Source organism: Pyxicephalus adspersus, chromosome 9, assembly GCF_032062135.1.
Source record: "Pyxicephalus adspersus chromosome 9, UCB_Pads_2.0, whole genome shotgun sequence".
In the NCBI taxonomy this organism is placed as follows: Eukaryota; Metazoa; Chordata; class Amphibia; order Anura; family Pyxicephalidae; genus Pyxicephalus; species Pyxicephalus adspersus.
This window is the reverse complement of record NC_092866.1, coordinates 17,872,337-17,896,923: the sequence shown is the minus strand read 5'-3', so window position 1 is coordinate 17,896,923 and position 24,587 is coordinate 17,872,337.

Here is a 24,587-nt window from a genome sequence, read left to right as displayed (position 1 = left end):
CATCACATATGAATTGGCCATCACAGAATCCAGGTCCTAACTCCACTGAAAATATTTGGGATGTGCTGGAGAAGACTTTACGCAGTGGTCTGAGTCTCCCATCATCAATACAAGATCTTGGTGAAAAATGCATGCAACTCTAGATGGAAATACCTTTTAGGACATTGCATATGCTTATCAAAATTATACCACAGTGAATGCCATAATTAAAGCTAAAGGTGGTCCAACAAAATATTTGAAGTGTTACTTTTTTTGGCCAGGTAGTGCATAACACATTGTCAGGTCAACTGAAAAATAAAATTTACTTTTAAGATTAAATCAAGTGAATATGGTTCCTTGATCATTTGTGATTATGATTTTACCCAATCTATGGACAATTCATGTACCTGTGGCCAGCAATGATGGTAGGCACATAGTTTGCAGAACAATTTGCTATTAAAAAAGTTTACTTTATAAAGATTAGATTCCAGATATATAGGAGTTAAGGAGCTTGCAACACATTCCCCTGAAGGTGCAGACACTAGCTGTTTATCTAGATAATCCATGTGTTAAAAAATGAGGTTACAGCGAATGGCAAGTCAGGTTCTGCACGTCTCACTGCACTGTATACTACAACCTGCCTAACTAATCTCTCAAAATCATCCAGAATGTCTTTGATGAAATGAAAGCAGGAGATTTAGTCACAGGAAATGCTTAGAAAAGGGTCAACGTTATGACATCTCCCACTAAATGGACACTGCTAGACTCAACAGATAGTAATTACCCTATCGATCAGATTCTAAATGGATAAATTAGCCCAGTATACCAGATTATCTCAGTGTGTGTTTGTGTTTGCAGATGCTTGCCTGATTTAACCCTATTTCAGCTCTAAGCTGTTGAGCAAGATCTCTTTTTTTGTTCATAAACAGCTGTAAATATTTCTTAGTACATTTAGTCAAACCGTACCAAAAATAAAGAACATGTGTGACCATGTGTTAGTTATCTTGATATGGCTACAGTAAACACATTTTGGAAATTCTTTTTTCTCTTTGTCCTTACTAGATAAACCTAATGATGACCTGAATTTGGTATGTGTAGTAATCATGGAAAAAATGTCTAAAGCAAACAGCAAGAGAAGACTTTTAAATTTCTCAAACACAAAATTATTAATACATTGTAAATATATATATTTTTTTACATGCAAGCAGTGTAAGTACCTTAACTTGACCCGATGTCACTCTCTTGCACTCTGTATATGTCCAGGCTAGGGTGTTAAAACAAGAAGCAGCACAAGAACCATCAACACTGCTAGGAGAAAACAGAGCAGTGTTTTTCAACCAGGGTTTTTCAACTAGGATTCCGCTAGAGCAAGGGTGGGCAAAATTTGTCAGGGGCCACAATCTGAAATAAAATTTGACAGAGGTGCCAGGCTGGTGGGGGAGTGGGCGAGGTTATGCCATCATGACGCCACTCAACGTGACATCATGATGGCATAACCCTCCCCACTCTCCCATCACAGACTCAAATGCGAGGGACTTGTTCCGCGGCTCTGGCCGGTGCGCCCCCCCAGCGGGGTCTTTCTCCTGACCCTGCTTGGGGTGGCACTGGCCAGAGCTGCGGACCACCCAAAGGGCTGGAGAAACATCCCTATTGGTCGCTATACGGCCCACGGGCCATAGTTTGCCCATGCCAGTGATAGAGGATGCTAGGGGTTCCTTGAGCAATAAGCAATCTGTGACTCTCTGGTCAGTTTAAGTGACACCAATGATCTTTTTGGCTATCTGTAAGGATAATATGCTTCCCAATAGCTAGCAATGTAAGAAGTATTCTTCCCACTGACCAGCACCACCATAATTGTGAATTGCGGCACCCCCACTTCCGGCTGTGCCCTTCACACGTGGGACACCGATTAGCGGGTCCCATGATAACCTGGCAATAGGGATGTATTTAGGGGGATGGCAGTCCCCTATCTCCCTGTAGGACACTATGGTTGCAGCTGGAGAATAGACCCTCATTCCTGGACCTTAATTTTGCTTAATCAAATGTAACTACTCTTCTCTTTATTGTCCATCCCATATTCATATCACTTTCCTGGGGCTTATATTTCATTGGTATCTTATTTATACATGTGCATATACTAATATTGGCTTTAATGATAATACTATCTAAACTTTCAGAGTTGCTGATCACTTTATTATTATTATTATTACTATTATTATTATTATTATTATTATTATTAATAATAATAATAATAATAATAATAATAAACAAGATTTATACAGTGCCAAGTATCAGTTACACTTGATACTACATTCTTTGGTATGCACCTACATGGTTTTTTTGTTTGGTTCTTGAAAATTATAGTATTTGTAGAATTTGAAAAATGGTGACACAAAGGAATTAAGTATTTGCTTGTTTTACATTATAGTGTGTTCTATTCATTTGAGGTTCTGTATATGTATAATCCCTGATGAAGCCGATTAACTCTGCGAAACGCGTTGGATTATCAGAACTCACCATAACACATCAATGATATATATACCAGCCTGGTACTGTGCACTGGGCATTTTATTGAATTATCTAATCCTCTCCTTGTTTAATCGTATTGTACTTAATAAAAGATGTTTTTTATTATTATTAGTTATTATGTTTGAGTCACTCTGTGATATATATTGAACTGCCTTTAAAGTCCCATGAACACAAATTGCTTTCTCATGTACTTGACATTTAGGGATGTTGACAGTGTTAATGTATTGGTTTGAGATCAGACAAATGTAGCACTTCTTTTGCAAGCTACTTTTGTATGGAAAGGATCTCAACAATTGGAGATATACTATGTTATGGAGAACATCTAGTTAGTTTTATTGGCTTAAGTTAACATATACTTTTGTGCTAGTTCAGTCTGTAAAAAAATGAACATTTTAGGTAAAGGCTTAGTCAGTCCTAGGTGTTTTAATGTCTTGGATATCCCAACAGCAAATTCTCCCCGCCACAATTCCTGATCAATTTTTTCTTCATCAGGGAGCTTTAAGAGTTCTCTCCAACCTATTGTATTCCGTACGATTCAGAATGAAAAAAAAACTTTGTATTGGCAACTTTACAATTTTAGATTTTCAATCACTATTTGTCAATGGTCATCAGAATTATTTTACGGGGTCATTTAACAAGGACTCCCTTACTCTAAAACTAAATATAAAACTACAAAAAAACATTTTGACATTAGAAACGTTTTACCTTTGCAGCATTTACCAATATCTAAAATGCCAGGTTGTACTTAGCTGTTTCTTTAAAAAATAAGAGGAAAAGCAATACATTATCTGTATTGCAATGTACCTCTTCTGTTGTTTATCTGCTGTTCTTTTTTTTCTTACTATACATCATTTCTGGGGGATTGAAAATAGTTACAAGACTTCTCCAAATACATCTCATTTTTCTCACTGGCTTCCTGCTCTGTGATAATTGGAATACTGTAGTGGATATAATCCAAAACACCACTTAATTCATTTGGAGAATAAACTCACTTACATCTACCCAATAGATTTTATGATCAGACTGTCCTGTATGTCACATATTGCTTATATTTTGTATATATTTAAAGCAGACGTGTACAGAAAATATTAATTTAATTCAAACACTGCTGCTTATGGGGCCATATTGATCATGGTTCGGCTTTCCCATGCAATGGAAGATGTCCCCTACTGACATTTTTTATAGTAAAATGTTGGTGCTCCGCTGCATATTTAAGAGCATATTGGGCCTGATTTATTAAAGCTCTCCAAGGCTGGAGAGGATACACTTTCATCAGTGAAGCTGGGGGATCCAGCAAACCTGGAATAGATCTGGTCCAGGATTCAAAACATTTGCTAGCAATAGCAAAATAAATCCGTTCCAGGTTTGCTGGATCACCCAGCTTCACTGGTGAAAGTGTATCCTCTCCAACCTTGGAAAGCTTTAAAAATCAAGGCCATTATGTGTGAGTATTTTTGCTCAGTTTTGCAAATATTCATGGCCGCTTGAGTGTTCAAAGCTGACATATTCTAGTAAAACCCTGCTCATATGCAGATTATTATTTTGTAGGTGTTGCAACCAATGCCTACAATTACAGGAGTGGAAACTCCAGCCTTCCAAGATTCACAGTAGTAGAACAGTCAATCATAGCCGTATGGGGGGAACCACATGCTTCTCTGCCATCTGGGGCAATTAAAATGAAGCATATTGTGGAATTGAAGAGAGTGCAGAGAAGGGCTACTAAACTAATAAATGAGGGATTAGCTGAACTGAATCTATCCTCCCTTGAGAAGAGACGTATAAGGGGGATATGATCACCCTATATATATATTTAAATGGTCCATATAGAGAACTCTCTTCTGAATTATTCACTTTAGGATCATTACAAAGAACAAGAGGGCACTCTGTAACCTTGCAACTGAAGAAAAAGAAATTTAATCTCCAGATAAGGAAGGGATTCTTCTCTGTAAGGTCAGTGAAAATGTGGAATCGGCTCCTGCATGAAGTAACTTTAGCATATTCTATAGACTGCTTTAGGAAAAAGCTGAATGCTTTTCCTGAATCACAGATAATAACAGAGACTGATAATCCAGGGAACATCCAGGGGATCAGGAAGGAATTTTTCCCCCCTGTTGGAACAAACAGAACCAGAGCTTTCTTCCTTCCTCTGGACTAAATATGTCTATAGAGTTTTATCTGGAATATGTTTATTTTCCTAGTGGTTGAGCTTGATGGGGTTATGTCTTTTTTCAACCTATGTAACTATGTCAAGTAAATTTTTATGATGAAGCCCATGTGAAATGTCAATGATTGTAGGATCCCCCTGACATCTACCGGCCCAGGAGCAACAATAATAAATGTTGTTGAGCCATACTTAATACAAAATAGCTGAAAAAAGTCTGTGTGTTATTAATAAAAAGTACATAAACTTTTATTTAATTTAACTAAAGGCCAAGTCCACTCCATACAACATTTTTTCTTTTGGGGGCTGGACACCAGTAAACTGAATCACCCTCTGGATTCATGTATCTTTTAGGGCCTTCAGGGGCTAGCTATTTCCTCTAGAATTCCTGGCTCTGCCTTTCAGTACAAAGCCAAAATGAGGGTGTCATGCTATATTCCCTGTAATGTAAAATAAATGGATAAATGTAAAATCCAGAAGCGTGTGACATCATTGTAACGGCCTTGGTGGAGTGATGGAGTTCAAAACATCAGCTTGTTCATCTCTCCACCAGAGTCACGGAGGGATAAAGTAAAGTTAAGAAAACTAATTCAGGCCTCATGTCTTCTCCAACATTTCGAACAGAAGTTGTTGGAGAATTTGTCCATTAAATGATTATGGAAACCTTTACTAAACACATAAAAACAAGGTTAGGTTTAGTTCACCCTATGGGGCTTTATCATAGGGTTATGAACCTCTAACAACATTTTTTTAATGACAAAAAATGAATTATTTACTGATGCAGCACATTCCTAACTGAAATACTAGTATGAAATACTGTAAAAATTTAGTCATTTATGACTTTTCAATTAAAAATTGGAAATAGCATGACTTCTTGTGAGCATTTAGAATATGTGAGCGTAAGAATATGAAAGACCCAGAGTACCCAGGGACACAACATTATGGCAAGTGGACATGGCCCACTATTTAGGCGTAGGTTTGATTTACCAGGGGATAATTAAAAGTAATTTGTGCCTATTCGCTGTATACATTGCACACATGACATGTAACTATAAAATATTAATAATTAATTGTCACAAACACATAAACCTCAAGACATTTTTTAAATGAAAACTCTTCTATTAAAAATGTTTTTCTGTACACAAAAAGCTATCCCTTTGTCTATCTTAGAGAAGAACACAAAACAGGAATTTTTTTTAGAAAAAATGCCCTCCACAAGGAGCATACTCTTATCTATGCAGCATCATCAGAACCATATAGAAACCATCAAAGGTTGGTCATGAGCACAGGGAGCTTCAGACAGAGGGTACAGGGCTGCTCTCAAACCCTATGAATCACATTTTGGAAGTTATTGGGTCAGATCATCAGCAATTTAAATTTTAAAGTACTCCCTATGTCAGACCAGTGTGTGAAAACCAGTATAACAGTATTAGTATCAGTAAGGCCTAAGACACCCAGCAAGTGGTAATATGATGTTAACCAGATGTGATGAAATGTGATGAGGGGACACTGGTTCAGTTAATCTTCTTTTGACCTAGAACAAATCACCTAGTACAATTGTCTTTATCTCACAGTGCCTCAGGCATCTTGTACTCTGGGCAGAGAGGTCTACCTGTCCCTTAAAGATGATAAAAGATATAAAGTTTGATATACAGTTGACAATCGAAAATCCCACCATCGATAATATGTTTCCTTCAGTTTACAGACATAAATTGCAGATCCCATTTTCAATACAGGGACTGCAGTAAACTGTTTGGCCACTAGTGTTCTGCAGAAACAGCCATTAGGTCTTGCCTACTACACTAAACACACGTTGAGACGTCCCTGCTGCCTGCTTTCCGGAACTGTGTCAGATGTCCGTGGCTGCGAGGTGAGGAAGGCTGGCCTGTGTGTGGTGGTAAGTATAACTTTTAAAATTTGGAATTTTCGAAAATCTGGCACTTCTCGGGGTCCCGTGGTTGCTGGATTTTTGAATGTCAACTGTAGTATAGTTTTATTATGTTTGAAAAAGACGAGCAGTATGTAGGCATACACTTATCACCATATGAATATTTTACAAACTTACGTTACATTAAGTCTAATGTTATATTCTTAGTTAAACTTCAGGCACTTCTTAATTTCCCTGAAGGCACTTATAATGTGAACTGCACAAAAGTCCCCTGGGTTTGAACAAATAGTCATCATAAGGTGGTGAGCAGGACATACCATTGGTACAGATATCTATTCTTCCTAATATGGATTTACAAACGTAAATGGCACACCCTATCTGAGAATTTATAGATATACTTACCATGATCCAGAGTGTTCCCCAACTCCAGCCCTTCTAGATAGACAATAAAGTTAAAGTAGCCCCATCTTCTGTTGTTCCCAATGGGAGCTGGAGCCAAAATGAGACCCAACGCAGGTACAGTAGCACACTGATCAAGTTGAAGTGTGTGCCATTGTGAGTATGACCCATGTGTGTTGCCTAAGTTGGTTAAGGTGCCACTCAAAATGAATAGAATCACAACAAATGCTTGTGCATTACTCTGTGCATGACCATAGCACATGGATCTAAATGTGCCATGTAAAGTAAACATAGGATGGGCCTAAAACTAGGATTTCTGGCATTTTAATGATTATCCATTATTCATAGACACTGGATATCACCGTCTATGTTTAGTAATGTATTTCCCCTTAATAAAAGTATTCTGTAATAGGATTTTTGAGATATTTTTCTAGAAAATCACAGAAGTCTGCTGCAACCTCAAGACTTTGACCAGGTGAAATTGTAATAATTCATTCCAGCTGGCTAGATTAAAATCATAGGTTTTATGCAACACTTTGGGACATGTTCAAGAGCCAAAGGCTGAAACCCCTGGAACACCTTCTGCTATTGATAACATTTTCCAATATGGTGTGGCTGCGCAAAAAAAAATAATAATAATACACAAAACTGTGGTTTAATACATAAATGGGCTTCAAACCAAATTCACTTGTAACTCTTGCCTTGTTGTTATAGCTGAATATACTGTACTGCATAAAGCAATGTTACATCAAACCAAAATTAAAAACATTCTACTGAAAAAGTAAGGGGCAAGTTTCAGCCAAAAACTTTTTCTTAGTTTCAGATAGAGGGAGGTATGATTAGGACTCCTGTCCCATCTGGGGCTTTGATACAGAGGATGAGCTTGGTTTCCTGTCCTGCTGAAAACATTTTTACCAGAAAGGAAATGCTGGAAAGAATCCGACAGTGACATGGTTGTAATGTACTGCATGGTATCCCCCTTCTTATAGAAAAGTCAACTCTTCCTAACCACAACACATACTAACAATATGGCAGCTTTTATAGGGTTCTGGATTATTCACTCCCTCAGCTTTTTAGCCTTCGCAAAAAAACATCACTCCAATCTTAATATATCCAAACCAAAACCATTTTTTCTTCTTTTTTGGGTCCCTGTTTTAGTATTTTATCCTCACTATTTGTTCTGGAGACCACTGCCATCAGTACAGAAAATGTTGGGTGATCCAAAGAAAATTGTAATAGTAAGAAGGCCTTGGCAGTCATGATATCTGATCTCTAGGGATGAGCGAGAATGCCTCTGACATTCCTGCGAAAATTTCCTCAAACTTCCAATGGGTCTGCAAAATTTCCGCTGTCAGCTCTGCTTCCCTGATTGCTCTTGCAGGTCCCAAAATATTCGATCTCGACTGCCGAATTTACACAGGCTGTTCTGGCTTACATGTTCAGTATTTTCAAATTTTGCTCCCTCCCTTCTAATTTCTACAGAAGGGGTTCATTTTCTCCAGCAAGGGCCATATGACCAAGAGCCTAGACCATCACACATGTCCAAACGCTTGATCCTAGTACATAGTTGACAAAAATAAAAAATATGGGTTAGTAATGACAGCTTACATTTTTCCTCAATACAATTTTCCATTAGAGAAAGGATCGCTTTCATTAAAATGAATATTCCAGTGTTAGACAACAATTGGTTCCATTTTCATTGACCTCCTTTATGTCTCCATGACTTTTTCTTGCCCTTAATAAAATGGTGCAGACACTATGGGCTATATTTATAAAACAAGGAATCTGACAATCCTTTAAACATTCCCTAGTGGGGATCAATTACTGCCATTGAAACATATGTACCTGGAAGATTCCCATGAGGGAATGTTTGATTCCCTGTTTTATAAATATAGCCCTATGACCAAATGCTATCTTTTGCAGCCTAAATTCCAAAAACAACATGGAAGTGATTATTTTCTACTAGATAACCTGCAATATACACATAAAAAAACAAAAAAACTTCATTATATACATTATTCCGAAGTGTCACTTCTTGATATTATAAACTGCTTAATATGTCATCAAATAGTATTTATATACATCAATAATATAATCTGTTTAATATGTCTAATTTACAACAGTATTTATATAAATCATCCTGCTTTGTCATTTCCCAATAATACCATTGTGTAATAAGTCATTCTCTAGCCTGGAAGGTCTCACTCCTGTTTCTGATAAGTGAACCTACCTCTCTCTATTAGATCTATGATCAACTTTGATATTAGACTGTTTATTCATGAGTTTATTTCATATGGCGACTGTAAACCTGAATATAAAGGGTTCCCCCTTATTTTTCGTCTACAAAACAATAAATTAAACATAGTATGAAATGCAAAATGGTTATTTTGAGACATCCAATATTTGAAGATTTAATTCATTTTCCGAGTGTATAAGACACTAGGCTATTAAATTTTTTAGATCCGTGATCTCTTAAAGTCCCTACTTTATGAGCGCCTTCTTCATAAAGATAAATGGTTTCTTTGCCAAATCGAATGCAGATTTGAAACAAATTAAGTTAATGTTCAACAGTACAAGGTAGAATGGATGAGGGGACTGTTTTATTTTGCATTGTAATAACCATACGCACCTAAATCAATAGCTCGGGAAAAGAGACAATAATACCATGCAACTGCAGGAAATGAAATATACGAATATGAGAGTGGAGCAAGACTGTAAAAGTGAAAGGATTTGTATTGGAATAATGACATTTCATTAAAAAGGGAAGGAGCCATATTGAATATGGACTCACGCCAGTAAATTCTATTTCTTTTAATAACACTCGAGATGAGTTAGAGTTTGTTTACTGTTCAGATAAAGCATAATGCTGTGTTCTTTATGTACGGGTATAATTTCATGTTCGAAGAAGGCATGAATGTTAACACGAACTGTGTGTATTCTTAAAGTTATTTTGTTTCTATTAATATTTGATTTAGCAGGTGTTTATTTCTGTGCTGGTTTATATACAATTTAATCAGAGAACTCTAAGATCTCAGTGGTGGCTTTAAAGAGTTTTGTTTTTTTTATTACCTTGAGCCTCTAAAATACAAGGATGGTGACTCCTGCAGGGTGAGTTCTTTTTATTTAGCCTTTCATTCTAAATGTCCCCTTTATGCACTTTGATATGTTTATGCGTGGCTTCTGGTAAAGTGGATGACCACCCAAGTTTAGGATAAAGTATTAAAATCACTGTATTTTACATTCACTTGTACTTCAAGAGGGGTTATAATTTCTATACGTCTATAATGTAAAAGAAGAAAAGTTTTGGCCTAATAAAAACTTTACCTTTACATCCATTTCTATGGGTAAGCAATACCCATACTGACCTCCAGCCATTCAGAGTAGTACAGATCATTCATAACAGCAGAAAGAGAATCTGGCTGGTATTTTTCTTTACAAAGGTTAAATGGCACCATCCATGGCCATGGTGGGAGTTAAATAAAGGACAACAGCACTGAAGGTATCTTTCATGAATTTAAACAATGGTAAAAAGTAAATTATTGAAATTATTTTAAAAATAAAAAACAGATATATGTACAAAGTATAAAGTCTGCCAGAAATACTTCCCTATCTGGAATGGCTATATCACAGCATTCGACTGAGTTTGAAATAAAAAAAAAAGTGAGAGGGTGGGCAAAATCTATGTATATACCATATTACATTCCTGAGAATGAGTTATTCCTTTTCTCCCATAAGTTTTCTCCTTTGGGACTTTTTTAAATTTCGTTGTAAAAACTTATGTCTTCTGCAAAATGTAATGTGCTTCACTATTTCTTGCCTGTTAAGGGGGTCATGGTGATATAGTTTATCATATTATTCTTCAATAAGGATGATCAGATAATTTATTTATTTTAACTAAATGTTGAAATATTCAACTGTCCCCATTCCATTGCAAGGCACCTCCATCTTTGGCGATTCCACATAGTGATCAGACAGGTATGAATGTTGCCAATTTGACTAAGCATTCTATAAAAAGATGTTTCTGGCTGCAGTTGATATGCTCTTACCTTCATTTTCCATTTTTAATTTCTGCACACATGCATATAGCATCTTTCTCTGTTGGAATCACGGTTCTGTGTGTTTTATATCAGATAGCTGGACACTTTGATAAACTTCACTGAACAGAACCAATATCCATGACAATGATGTTTTTCCACTTGCTATTTGAATGATCTCATATTGATCGAGCAATCAAGGGAGTGTTTATATTCCTTTTATTGACTCACTTTAGACAGGCAAGTATAATGAGAAAGAATCATTAAATATCCAAGGAATAAAGCAATTATGCTTTAATGATGTATAGAAGTTGTACCAAGTATGCCGTGACTCAGTGATATGGTAAGGGTGCTCATAGACAGGAGCTGATGGGCACACATAAAAACACAATCCATGTACTTCTAGCTCAGTTTAGCTGGATAATACCATGTATATGAAGATTTGCGAGGTGTTCAGGTTTAGCCTATAACGAGAAAAGGAAATAAACAATCTAAATGTGAAAAAAAACCTTTTTGATTGGCATATCCTTTACTACAGGACACAGGAGGAGCAAGCCTGTTGCCAAACAAATGTACAAGCTGCACAGATGATAGAAGATTGGAGGTGAGACCATTCCTGTTGTGCCCTTTTGTGTCCGTCCATCTGTTTAAAATCTCCTTAGGGATTAATGTCCCCTATNCTGGTTTTAGATCATGCTGTCAACTCCACCAATGTGATAGATGTCCTAGAATGCATCACCCTAATGTTATACCTGAGGAAGCAGATAGTGGATATGTGAAACACATTGGGAAGGGAACGTGGGAGCATAAGCCAAGCAAAAGTCGATATTTATGAAGATATCTCAACATTTATGTATGATATCTTAAAAAGGTGGAACAAGTATACATACTATATATTGTGGTTTCAGGGATATTGTATACCATACTGTATGTATAGTATAATCTGTAACACCTTTTTCGTATTTGTAAAATGTACTGCAATTTTAATGTTTTTCCTTTTAAATGTTTAAAAGAGTTCAATAAATCATAAATATGTTGTGAATATTTAGGTTTAGTCATATAAAAAATTGTTATTATTCATTGTGTTGTGGTATTGTCATTGGAATTATTTGGTCTACAGATTTTTAAGTTTTTGTAGGTAATATCTTGAGGTGCCTTAGGATACCTTACAGGCATTAAATCATTTTTAGAATTGGCCAACTTTCACATTTCTATACATTTGCTGTAAGTTTAGACACAGTTGTTGTATAGTTGAGACATAGGAAAGTGCTCTACATCAGTCTTTCTGATATAGGGTTCCTCCCATAGTTACAACACTGTTTCGGTGGATATAGGTGGATATAGTAATTATATTAGGGGTTCCATGAAGACCTGGAAGTTATTTCAAAGGATTCCTCCATATTCAAAAGGTCACTAAACACTGCACTACACAGTTGTGGATTGATCTTCGGACGGACCAGATCACATAGGCCAGATCATGGTCAGTAGAAAAGGCCTACTGCCTAGCAGATGAATCTATAGTCAGGATTGAGGTCAAGAGAACAGGTCTACATTGACAAAAAAACAAAGCACTGCTTTATTCTGAGTCCAGAAGAAAATCAGGGAGGACACAGAAGACAAGTCACAAATTTCCACTGAAGTCAAGTCTGCACTGAGCTTGGACATTGAGTTGAACAGCTTGTTTGGCATGAACAACGTTGTTGGATATACACTTCTACTACATTGTGGGGCACGCACATAAGCATGTGTATTATTGAATGGTGTAAATTTGTCCATTGGTAACCCCATGTTTCATACACATGTAAGTGGCACAACTATGCTGACTCTCCACAACTCTCTGACATCTGTATGGTCTCAGAAAATTGTGTAAAATGACAGGCATTGGAGTTAGTTATGGGTTTGCAGTAGGCCTACAGACAGAGTGGATTTTACCAGAGTGATCATCTTCGCTAGGAGTCAAAGTGCATGCAGGAAATTGGTAAGGGGCACAGAATCCAAAGTCAATGAAAAGATGAATCAGCTTGCAAGACAGAAGATGTAAGTAAATCACAAGAACATTCATATCACTTTTGGCAAGTTTAGTCTTCTGTATATCAAATCACTTGTTTTTTCTAAGACTTTATTCAAACAAAAAATAGAAAGTATTCATACAACAACATAGATTTTTTTGGTTAACAAAGGATGTGAGTAGTGGCTATAAATGGGTGGATTTACTTTATAAAATACTAGCATTTTTTTAGATATGATAAGCCAATTGGAAATACTGAATACCAGTAACATAATGGTTTCCCCAGTTTGCAGTGAGAGGTGACCATGCAAGCCATTGGCACAGTAGTAGTAAGTTGACTAGGTTAGTGTAGGAGATACGATTTGGTTACCTATGCAGATTTCTTCCTAACCTTTTCCTGAATCTGATCCAATACAAAGATTTTGTCACTGCTTAGCATCTCTTTTTATTAAAGTGCATTAAGAACTGGGCCTACAGCTGTGATATTATTGATTACAGAGATGTTAAATCATTTCCTATTGCTTCATCTGCATTATACGGCAACCAAATTACATCTCGGTGTGTTATCAGCAGCCTGCGTTGTCCTTAATCAAGCGGCCCACCTTTGTTTTGTTTTCTAATGAATAATTCACACATTGAGACAAATTATTGTTTCATCATTTACATCTTCACAAGTTATTACTACTGCTGGGGTGAGATGAAGCTGTTGATGTTTAACTCTTTTCCTAGTGAGGGTTCCTGTAATCAACAATGGAATCTAAGGGATAAATTACTCAATGGAGAGACTTCTAATGGCTGTGCCATTAAGTTTAAGTGCATACCGGACTATGTATGTAAAAAAGTGCTTCTGTGGTTGAAGGTAAACTCCTCCTATAATGGATACTGCAGTTACTGAGACTGGTCAAGAACTATTAAGGGAGTCAAGACATCTTGGAAGTGTAATTTTTCACTTATTTTCCAAGCTAGATGTTTAGACTATGAGAAATGCTTGATTCCACTCGTGCTCTTAAGTTTAATTCCCTATTTAGCACAAGCATGGAGCTTGATAAATAATGATTGATTGTTCAAAGCCTGCTACCATTCAGTCTTGGTGAGTAGACCTCGTATGAATTGGGCCTTAAGCTTGGGGTTTTAACGTTGTTCCAATTTGATTTAACTTCATGTTTTATCTTGGTGTCACATTGTCAGATATTTGGCCTGATTTATTAAAGGTCTCCAAGACTGGAGAAGATGGACTATCATAGGTAAACCTAAGTGTTTGAGCAAACCTGGAATGGATCCAGTCAAGGATTGGTCCATTTGCCAAATAATAGCAAATTAAATCAATTCCTGGTTTGCGGAATCAGCCAAGAGCTTTAATAAATCAATAAAACAGATCATTTGAAGTAGGTTTTACCTAATGAGGGCACAGACAGCAGTAAAAAAAGAGTCATATAATTTTACTTTAGTCGGAAAGTTAATGCAATTTTAATGCAAATGAATAACCTTTCACCATTATATCCAAGGTGTCCATCAATGGGTCCTCACAAGAGCCTTTACAGTGTTTTGGATGTCTGAATGTGACATCATGTTGAGAGTTCTATATAAGACTAGTGTTGAGTGAAAATAGGAGCTTTAGACCACTGCTACTGGAAGCTGTGAGTTTTCTCCCACAGAGATCGGGTAGGTGGGATGTGTTCAGAATAGAATTTAATTGTTAAAAAAATTGTAAACTCTATCACAATTTTAATATATGTTTACAGTGTTACGTATAGTTGAATCGACTTTATGGCCTTGTAAAAAATTCTCTATATTGATACATTACTCCGGTGAGGTTAAATGTCCAAGCCCCTTCTCAGACATAAATTCCTCAGATCTGAAGCAGCTTTCATAAAATGAGACTTTGTTTTAGTGGGGTACATGGTAACGCTCATATTTTATCTTCTCACTGATACATCTTCTGTGTTATGTCATTAAATTCTCATTGTTCCTTTTGGCTTACTTTATTTTACGCTTCTCAGGCAGTCATATAATTTTACCTAAGCTTAACATTTTAATGCATATAGATGAACTTTAGTTTGTATTGAATAATATAAAATATTTGTAATAAATATAAGCTAAAAAATTTTAATATTGTCTATTAAGATTCTTTCCATACCTATCAGGGGAGAACTAGGAACATTTGGCTTGGCTTCAGTTTAGGAACAGTTTATTGGGGGCTAAGGAAAGAGTACCACACAAAGTATTCCATTTAAACATAGTAAAGATGTGAGGGGGATCTATTTTATAATATTTCTTGTGATACACATTCTCATCTTTTCCAACATCAGCTTCCAGGATTTGGTTAAAAAACATTTAGGAGCTGCAAAGGAAAACATTTTCTACATGTTTTACCTTTTTGATTTAAATCAAATTTAATTTAAATGTGCCCAATAATACAAGTGATGGGATTTAAGCAAGAAGCATTCCACTGAAGACATGTAAGGAGCTGCCTGGATTGGAGCGGCAAAGGATTACAGAGCAGTTATATAAATTCATGTTTCAGTGACTCAAATTTGGCTACATTGATAGTGTCAGTAATTCAATACCGGTTTTAGGAACTGTAGCTTGTGAGCTTAAGTATTCGTTATTCAACCATTGATGGTGAAGGTAGATTACTATGAGCAAAAAACTCTGAGCTACAGTTTGTTCAGAATACTAAACTATTGCTCAGAATATTAGGCTTTGGGTCTTGCCTCCAGTCCTGGAACAAGGTCTTCTGGCACCCAAGACAACGACGCCAAAGTGTGCGTCTTCCCTGGAATGCGAATAAATAGAGTGGTGCAGATGACAGTTGCTGCCCCCAGCACCTGAGTTACCATTTTATTGTCCATAAAAGAATGAATTGGTTAGGAAGGATGTTTTTTTTAGGTATAATATAGTGTAATTTAGTCAAACTGGCAAAAAAAATTAATTTAATAACATCATGATAAACCAAATTTGACCTTGCGTATGGGATCTAAGGAATTTTCCTAACAATGTCAATTGTATTCTATGATGTGCTCCTTTTTTAAAGGTAATAAATGTATGTTTATGGTACAAATCAGGTTGATGTGGTATACCATAAAGAAGCGGCTCTTTGGTGTAATCAGGCCCCTAGTTGGACAGCAATGCGTGCAGAGGTGGCTCCTTCTTCGTCTCAGTCCCCAAAGTCACAACACGGGGGATAGGATCTTGTTCTGCTTCTGTGTTGACATGGGCCCATCCTAAATTGAATTACTAAAAAAATTTAAATCTAATCTGGGAAATCTAAGCAGTGTTTGCTACTTCCCATGTCAGTCATTTAGAATCATCATTAAAGTGGGGTTGGCTAATTGGTTGCATTAGATTTGAAGCAGGTCCATATACACCTGAAAAAGTTATAGTATGCCCAACCAAAGACCACTTATACATTAATCCTAAAAGAAGCAGAAAAAGGTCATTCTATGTAAAAATCAAACCTACTACCTATTGCCACCGTTACCCCAAGGCCCTGCTATTTCTAGTAGAAGAGGCCCAACAGGAAAAGGTTAAAAGCTAAATAGCAATAAGCTGATGTTTGTCCTCCTCTCTTCTTTATTCATTATAAATTAATTCCTTAATGATTGGGACCCTGCTTTCTTTTATGCACCTCTCTCTACAGATGATTTGCTCCAAAGGACACATCTGTTATTTTATTTCTGCTGAAGTGGGCTGAATTCAGACAGTTATCTTCAAGTGCTGTAATTTACATCACCTTAGTGTACCAAGGATTCAGGTCACCGTTAAATATACAGTTCTTCAGGTGGAAGCCGAGCCTTGTCTCCCCGCGCAGTTACTCCGCATACATATGAATATATCAATAAAAAATTCATTATAACATCTGTCTATGGGGCATTCTTTATTTAATAGAGATAGGCTTTCAGGCACCTTACACATGTAATGAAAAATTAGACGGTAACATCTTAGTCCAATGCATTTTCCCATGTACAAAATGTACTCTAATCAGCCAGCAACTGTTTCATTACAGCGTTTTTGCTGACGCTCTGATAAAATGTAATTGTACACCGTGGCGATATTAAACTGAAAAAGGAGGTCTTTTAGTGTAAATTAGCATCAAATGCCGAATGATTGCACGGACCTGGAAGAAAAACTGGTAAACAGATTCTGAATTACACAAACAGGGTTTTGTAATCATTTGTCCCGGCTTCTTATTCCTCATTAGGTAAAAGTCAGCCTTAAGAATATTTCTGTTTATAGTCGTCTGAGGCTTATCAGCAGGGCTGAGTTGTAGTAAGCAAGCTGATGGATTTTTTATGCTTCTATACTTTTATTAGGAGAATAAATTTAATTGAAAAAATGATTTTAACTTGATAGTAACAATTGATGCAGATTGTTATACTGAGAGGGATGTTTAAAAATGTTAGGTATGAGCGTCTGTAAAGTCAGCCTTTCCCCCTTTAAAGTATCTAGCTGTAACTGGAAGGTGAAGAAGTTATTAAGGTGATGGAACAATTGCATAGGATACTCGTATCCAGCACCAGATAGGTACATGGAGCTGTACTGAGTGTTAAAACATTTTAAAAAAGTTGCTCAGAGCTGGAGATAGCAAAAAGTCAATTTTAGTGATCCAGCTCTTTGTTAGGAATGATACAGAGATTTTAACATTTTATTGACCCCAAAGTTGATTAAAGTTTTGAAATTCTGTGGACCTGAGGTGTAGAAATCCTTGGAACAAGGTAAATAACTGTGCTACTGTAGAAACAAGCAGAAGTACTCTGTAAGAAACCCATCCATTTACAATTTTAGGTTGTGTAATTCACCAGTTGTTGAAGGGTTCATAACCTGACTTTGTGTACTATTGTGAGTCTGAAAATTTGTAGGTAGCTCTTGGGTGCTAGATATCGGAACATGTTAGGCAGAATATCTCCAATTCTATACTTTGATTAAAACCATTCCACACTTCTACTTAGTTGGTGGCTTTTGTTGCATGTCATCAAGACGAATGATGGAACTCCCCTGCTAGTATTCTAAAGACTCACCCCAACTTTTCTAAATGAACTATCCCTAAATTAAACAGCTGGTTGCCTAAGGCATTGTTGGGGAAACCATAGCTTGGTTATATAACAACTGGCATCAGCTCTTCTTTCTCATAAACAAAGCTAGCAATGCCCATCTCATGTCACTCCCAGATATCAACTACTCCATCATCCAGAGGCACAACAAAGAGTATTATGCACTATTTATGCCCCAGGCTAAATTCCTGGGCATCCCAACTGCCCAAACCCTTGGCTGTCAAGTAATGCCATAAAAGTAATTTGCCACAACAAACATTACAAATAAAAATGCACCACAAGGTACATAGAAGATAGAATGAAAACCCTCTGACTAGCACTTTTATCATTATCCCCACCACCATGCCCCTAATCCAGAGACGGTATTGCTTTTAAGCGAATGGATCATAGGATAGAAAACAGAAAAAGTCTTATTGTTCAGTGCTTAACCAGATGTCAATACACCAGTCTAGCACCATGCTGTTCACCTACAGACTAGCTCTCTCTCAGAATATGACCTTAGGACCTAGCCCAAAGGGTGGACATAAGCAACAAGCTCACATTTGGAGCAAGATCATGTCAAAGGTCAGAGGTAAAGGTAATTTTCATACCTTTAAACCATCTTTGCAACCTCTTTAGATCCTCCTGGGTTCTTTACTGTCTACTTGTTTTGATCTTTGTATACTCCCACTGCTGGTGCTATTAGTCACTTCCTCTTGGGTTATGTCAGGGAAATATTTATAAAACCTACTTATCTGGCTTATTTGAGTGTCTATTTCCTGGCTCCTATACCTGCATTTTATTTTTCAGTCCTGATGCCCATAACTCACCTTTGGTCTGTTTTTTGACAATCCTTTATATCCAGACTTTTTGTGTTTGACTACAACCTGAGCAACTATTTTGTTCTAAGCTTTGTTTCTGCTTCACCAATCTGGGGGCTGTCCAAAGCAAAGCCTTTTGTCATTTGTAGGATGGTCTGGTGAATAATGAGATTTCCTTGACCCTGAGATGAGAGACCCTGAATCTATAGGGCCTATATTTACCTGACAACACAGAGAATTTATTGCCTCCATGACATGGACGTTACCTGTGTTGGAAAAAATCGACAGCTTTTGGGAGATGGTAAACTTGTCATTTTTAAGTCTGTCCCAGCCATATACCCTTTATTTGGCTTATCACTGCGGGGTCTGTCTTGTAGTGTGTGTGGAAGGTAAAAAAAAAAATAACAGACAAACTTTAGCACTTTTGTCCAAAAGTAATTTTCCTGATCAGAATTACAAAATAAATAGCTAAACATTTTTGCGGCGAGATGCAGTCTCTGATTAATGTCATAAGCTTTTCCTTGTGGTCGTTAAAGTGGCAGAGTCAATTGAGGTTGGAAAACATACTCTAATACAACATTTAGGAGTTTGAACAAAACTCAACCAGAACTTGCAGCATTTTTTTTTAAATTGTCCTTACTACTGATTTATATAAAGCTTCAAACTTTAACAATGACAGTTTTAAGTAAAAATTAGCAACCTTTCCAAATTCCCGGTCGGTTGGCTGGAGAACACCATTGCCACACACAAGTCTCTGCTTGACGCTCCGATTTTGACTACAAACATAAATAAACACTAAGGATTATGTTACTACCCCTAGGAGACACCTCTCACCTGCTGCACTATGGATAGCGGAAAATTATTTTTAATTAAAAAAAAAGAAAGCGTTAACAAATCTTCAAAGCGCCTAATATGGATCCTTGTAACCTCTGATTCCAGTTCTAGTGTGGTTTAAGACAAACACACTTCAGAACTGCTTTAGCTTTTCGAAAAGCTTATTCCATGAACTTAATTAAAACTTTGTTCCCTCTTTTATTCAATTTATGAAGCCCAGCCAGTAGGATTAAGCGATTAGAGTTAAAAAAAAAGAGTCCCATTTGTGAGCAACTCATAAGCTGGAGCTGCTAGGCATCTCGGTTGTACTCCATTAAATTAATAAGGAATGAATAGACTGATCCATTATGAATAAAACGGTGGGGAGCCTCAACATTGCTTGGTACTTTTTCTACACACTCCTCAGAGAACATTTGTGTGAAATGATTATGTTCATATTCATTCAATTGGAATTCTGCAAAAGCAGGATGCATAAATTACTCTAAAGATCTCCAATGCAGTGTTTATGTTAAACATTATGTGTGTGAATTAATATGACTATTATAAAGCCATTACCATGCAATGTATTTACCTATATGGGCTACTCTGGAAGCTTAACCCTTAAAAACGATCCGCCGTTCTTTTCCAGTGGGGCCATGCCAGCCACTTATTGTTAAATGCTAAAGGACTTTTATATAATGTTTCTGCAAATTAAATTAGATTTGCATTGCTGATTTTCCATTTCATTCACTTAAATTTAATAAGAAGGAGAACAAGCCGTCACACACAGGGATAGGTGATTGTGCACTGAGCGGGGAGCCTGCAATATTTCAGCTGGTGCTGCTTAGCATTGTAACTGCTAATCATTAAAAAGGAAGCTGGATTCTGCTGTTTTAAGTATGTGATGTTATTGTCAGATAAGTTTTGATGTGATTTATAAAACATGTAAAAGTTCTTTATTTAATTAAGCATACTTTGTATCTGGGTTTGTTGTTTCTCCCGCTAATAAACATCTAGGTATCAGCGAGTGTACAGCTGAACAGTAACCAGTAACACAGGAAAGCTTAATATAGAAGTGACATTTAGAATACTGATTTTTATGTGCTTTTAGCTGGGATTTTTTAAGTTGGTGACAGGGTCTCTTTTTAAGCTTAAGCCATGTTTGAATGCCTGATTCCCGGTTTTATAAAAAAAAGCCCAATGTATATGACATTTAGGGCAATTTGTCAATACATCTGTACTCATAAAAGACATATATTGTAACCTGCAGATATTGTTCTATGTGCCTTAGCAGCCCCCCAGTCTTGGATTGAGCTTGAGACCTCCTACTGTCTCTCAATCTACCGTATTTTTCGGCGTATAAGACGCACTTTTTCTTCCCCAAAACTGGGGGAGAAAAGTGGGTGCGTCTTATACACCGAATACATGTTAAATATAATAAAAAAAATCATACTCATCCGATACCGCGATACCGCGATGCTGCGTGCTTCTCCTCCTCGCTCTCCTCCCGGCTGCAGCGCGTGTCTCCTCCTCCTCCTCTGAGCGAGGAGAAGCCGGCACACGTGCCCTCGCGATCCGGTAAGCAGGCTGGATCAGCCTGCTTATGGGATCGCTGGGGTATGCGTGTCGGCTTCTCCTCGCTCAGAGGAGGAGGGGACACGCGCTGCAGCCGGGAGGAGAGCGAGGAGAAGAAGAAGCCCACAGCATCGCGGGATCGCGGTATCGGGTGAGTATGATTTTTTTGGCACAGGGTGATCAGAAGGGGATACATTGTGTCAATGTATCCCCTTCTAATCACTCTGTGTCAATGTATCCCCTTCTGATCACTCTGTGTCAGAGTGATTAGAAGGGGATACATTGACACAGAGTGATTAGAAGGCGATACATTGACACAGAGTGATTTTTTAGTATTTTGTTCAGAATCTTTTTTTTCTAGGTTTTTCTCGTTTAAAATTGGGTGCGTCTTATAGGCCGGAGCGTCTTATACGCCGAAAAATACGGTAATAAATCCTATGATTATTGATCATAGATAAGCTTTAATTTGTTGGTGCAATGTAGCAAGGTGTGAGATGAATCAGGGACTAAGCATAGGCCTATATGAAAAGGATATTGAAAGCCAGGATTGGGGGGCTCCAGAAGTACACAGAAAATGATCTGAAGAGCGCGTTGATTTTTTAGGATCATGAACACCTTAAACTAATGTACATGTTATAACTCATTTTAAAAGGGTTATAAAATGCAATAACTTTAATTGGATTCCTAGTTTTGATCTGCTGGGTAGATATTTGCAATTTACAGGGGTTCCCTTGACTCACTGGAGTGGCCATATTCCTTGCTAAGCCCTACTGCACAGATATCTTGCTACCTGTGTGATCTCCAAGCACAAAAATATAGTATTATAGTAATATAATTCTGTGTAGCCAGTTTTCAAATCCAGAACCCAGGAACCCCTGGTCCCATGTGTTCATTTACGTTTTCATTGGAGTCTTTAGCTTGGATAAAAATATGATTGGATGTAAAATAGACATCAGCTCACAATTTATGTATTCACTTCTTTGATAAGCACAGTTTTCAACCAGAAAATGTCACCAGTACACACAGTGTTGGATTACCCACTATTGCTCCTCTGGTGATAAATATGAATGCTGAATTTTCCCTCGCTTGGTTGGCTATGTTACCGTGCCTCTTGAAGACCTGGGTGCTCAATTGTGTTCCTGGAATGGTCTAGAGCACATCTTTGTGAGGTTTTTAGTGCCAAACTCTCCAGAAAGTCACTGTAAGTAATGGTAAAGTCAACCTTGCCTGGAAGCTTCAGGAGCCAGATTAAGGTAATTATTTATTATACCCTTTTGTACCAACGTAAGGGCTTCTTCAAGCCTTTTCGAGAGATGGGGGTGTATATAAAGTGTACCAGGGACCATGTTCATAAATCAAATTGTGCACTTTTATGTCTGGTTACACTTAAACTGAAATGTAAACCTGTCATAAAAAAATAAAGGGATGCCCATTGTGGACCTGGTTAGGATAATGCTAATAGCTTGGCTGTTACATTGACCCTCCGAGTTGAAATATGTAGATCAAGAAGATCAGAAAAATGTCTGACCTTTTCAGGGTCTTATAGAATACCCAGAGCTGTCAGAGACACTGCAACCATATGGCCCATGTACGTAGTACACACAGCCATTTTCATATCCATGAAGGATTAAAGTTCCTATTACATTATACACAGGTGTTGTTATTACTATTTGCAGTCTGAAACAGTGTGAGCAATATCCTGGAAAAAATATGTAATATAATAAATAAAAGTTAAAATCTAGGTGGTTCTAAAAAAAAAACATAGCAAAATGAACAACCAAAATACATACTTTGGAATTGATTTCTCTACCATAAGATTCGCATTTGTTACCTATTTAGTCCTAGGAGTCTCCTCAATTAAAAACAAAAAATTTGTGAAGGCTTTATGTGCCAGTAAATAAAATATGTACTATTTTATCTAGGAGCCCTAATAAGGGGTTTTACACACACAACAGCAACCCAAATGAAAACACCAATAAGGACCTTCCCTAAGTAATCAATAGCATGGAATGTGTATGGCCTTATACCTTTATATTCAAGGGGGATTTTAAAACTCCATGGGAATATCAAGAAGTCTGTTTGACTCCTTGTCTTAAATTGTGCATCAGTAACTACACAACTGTAATATCATTCATTTTGTAAGAAGGTAGTTGGTCCTCGTTAAAGTATTATAGAACTTTCATTTAAAAATGGTTCCTCATCCACTTCCTTCGTTGGTGTTCCCGTATTGTGCACAGGCTGTCATTTCTGCAGATGTGTACTGCATTTCTGCCCTTTAGTGGTTACTGTGTCTTCTAATCTTTGGATTGTCTTTGAATCTTTGGATTCCCTGTGTAGCCACTTTCACTCATACATTGGCTTTATATCCTAATGTGACAACACTCCATGAGCGGACACATATGGTAGCCTTTAATTCAAGCCTTTAATTGTGTAGTTCTGTCACTCAAACTCCTCAGGGGCGGGCCAAGGCCTTTGAGTGACAGAACTACACAAGACAATGCTGAGCTTTCTATATAGTGCCTGCCTTGTTATCTGACAGAGACCTCTACCAGTCAGATATTTTGGGAGAAGCGACTCCATTATTCCTAGAGAGCAACCCCATTATCGCCCATTATTCAAACATTAGCATGAGCATTTGGGAGCAAATTGTGGAAAATACTGTCCCAATAAACTTGGTTTGATGGGCCATAAGTATTTCTTGTAAGGGTTTATTCTTCCTTTAGATTTTAGCTATTTAAAACAGATCTAAATAAGACAAAATGATTTCCTGTGGTACTATTCTAATTTTAGATGTGCGTGTGCTGGTATCTGCATTATTCTTGGATGCAATCTCTTGAATTTTGCCCTTATACACACTTTTTTTACTGAGTTAATGAAGTCAGGGCGCATTTAGAAATATTTAAAAATAAATATGAGGAAAGAAAAATAATTTTTCTTTATCTTGTTTAGTTTTTGTGTGTTCAGCACCCACTAAATAAAAATCATGTCCACAGCTATCAGCGTAAACAGGCTAAAAGGATTTATTCCTCACAGCACTCACAGAATTCCTTTTCTTGAAATAGATACGGTAACTTCAATATGATATTAATTTTGACAGCAATTATCTTCGGTGAGGCTATAGCTAAAGTTAGAACTGGCCTTTTTGGAGGCCCACACAGGCTCTCGTGGATTTCTGACGACTTGTCCATTTTCATCTGATTAGCGAATGTGTTGCAAAAAAAAAAAAAGGAAACTTTATTTGAGTTAAATATAAAAAAAAGTTGTTAAAGGAAACCTGTCAGACGAAAAAAAAAACATTAGCTAGTAATCTTATGAGTACACATGATATAGGGCAAGTGTCATAATGGGTC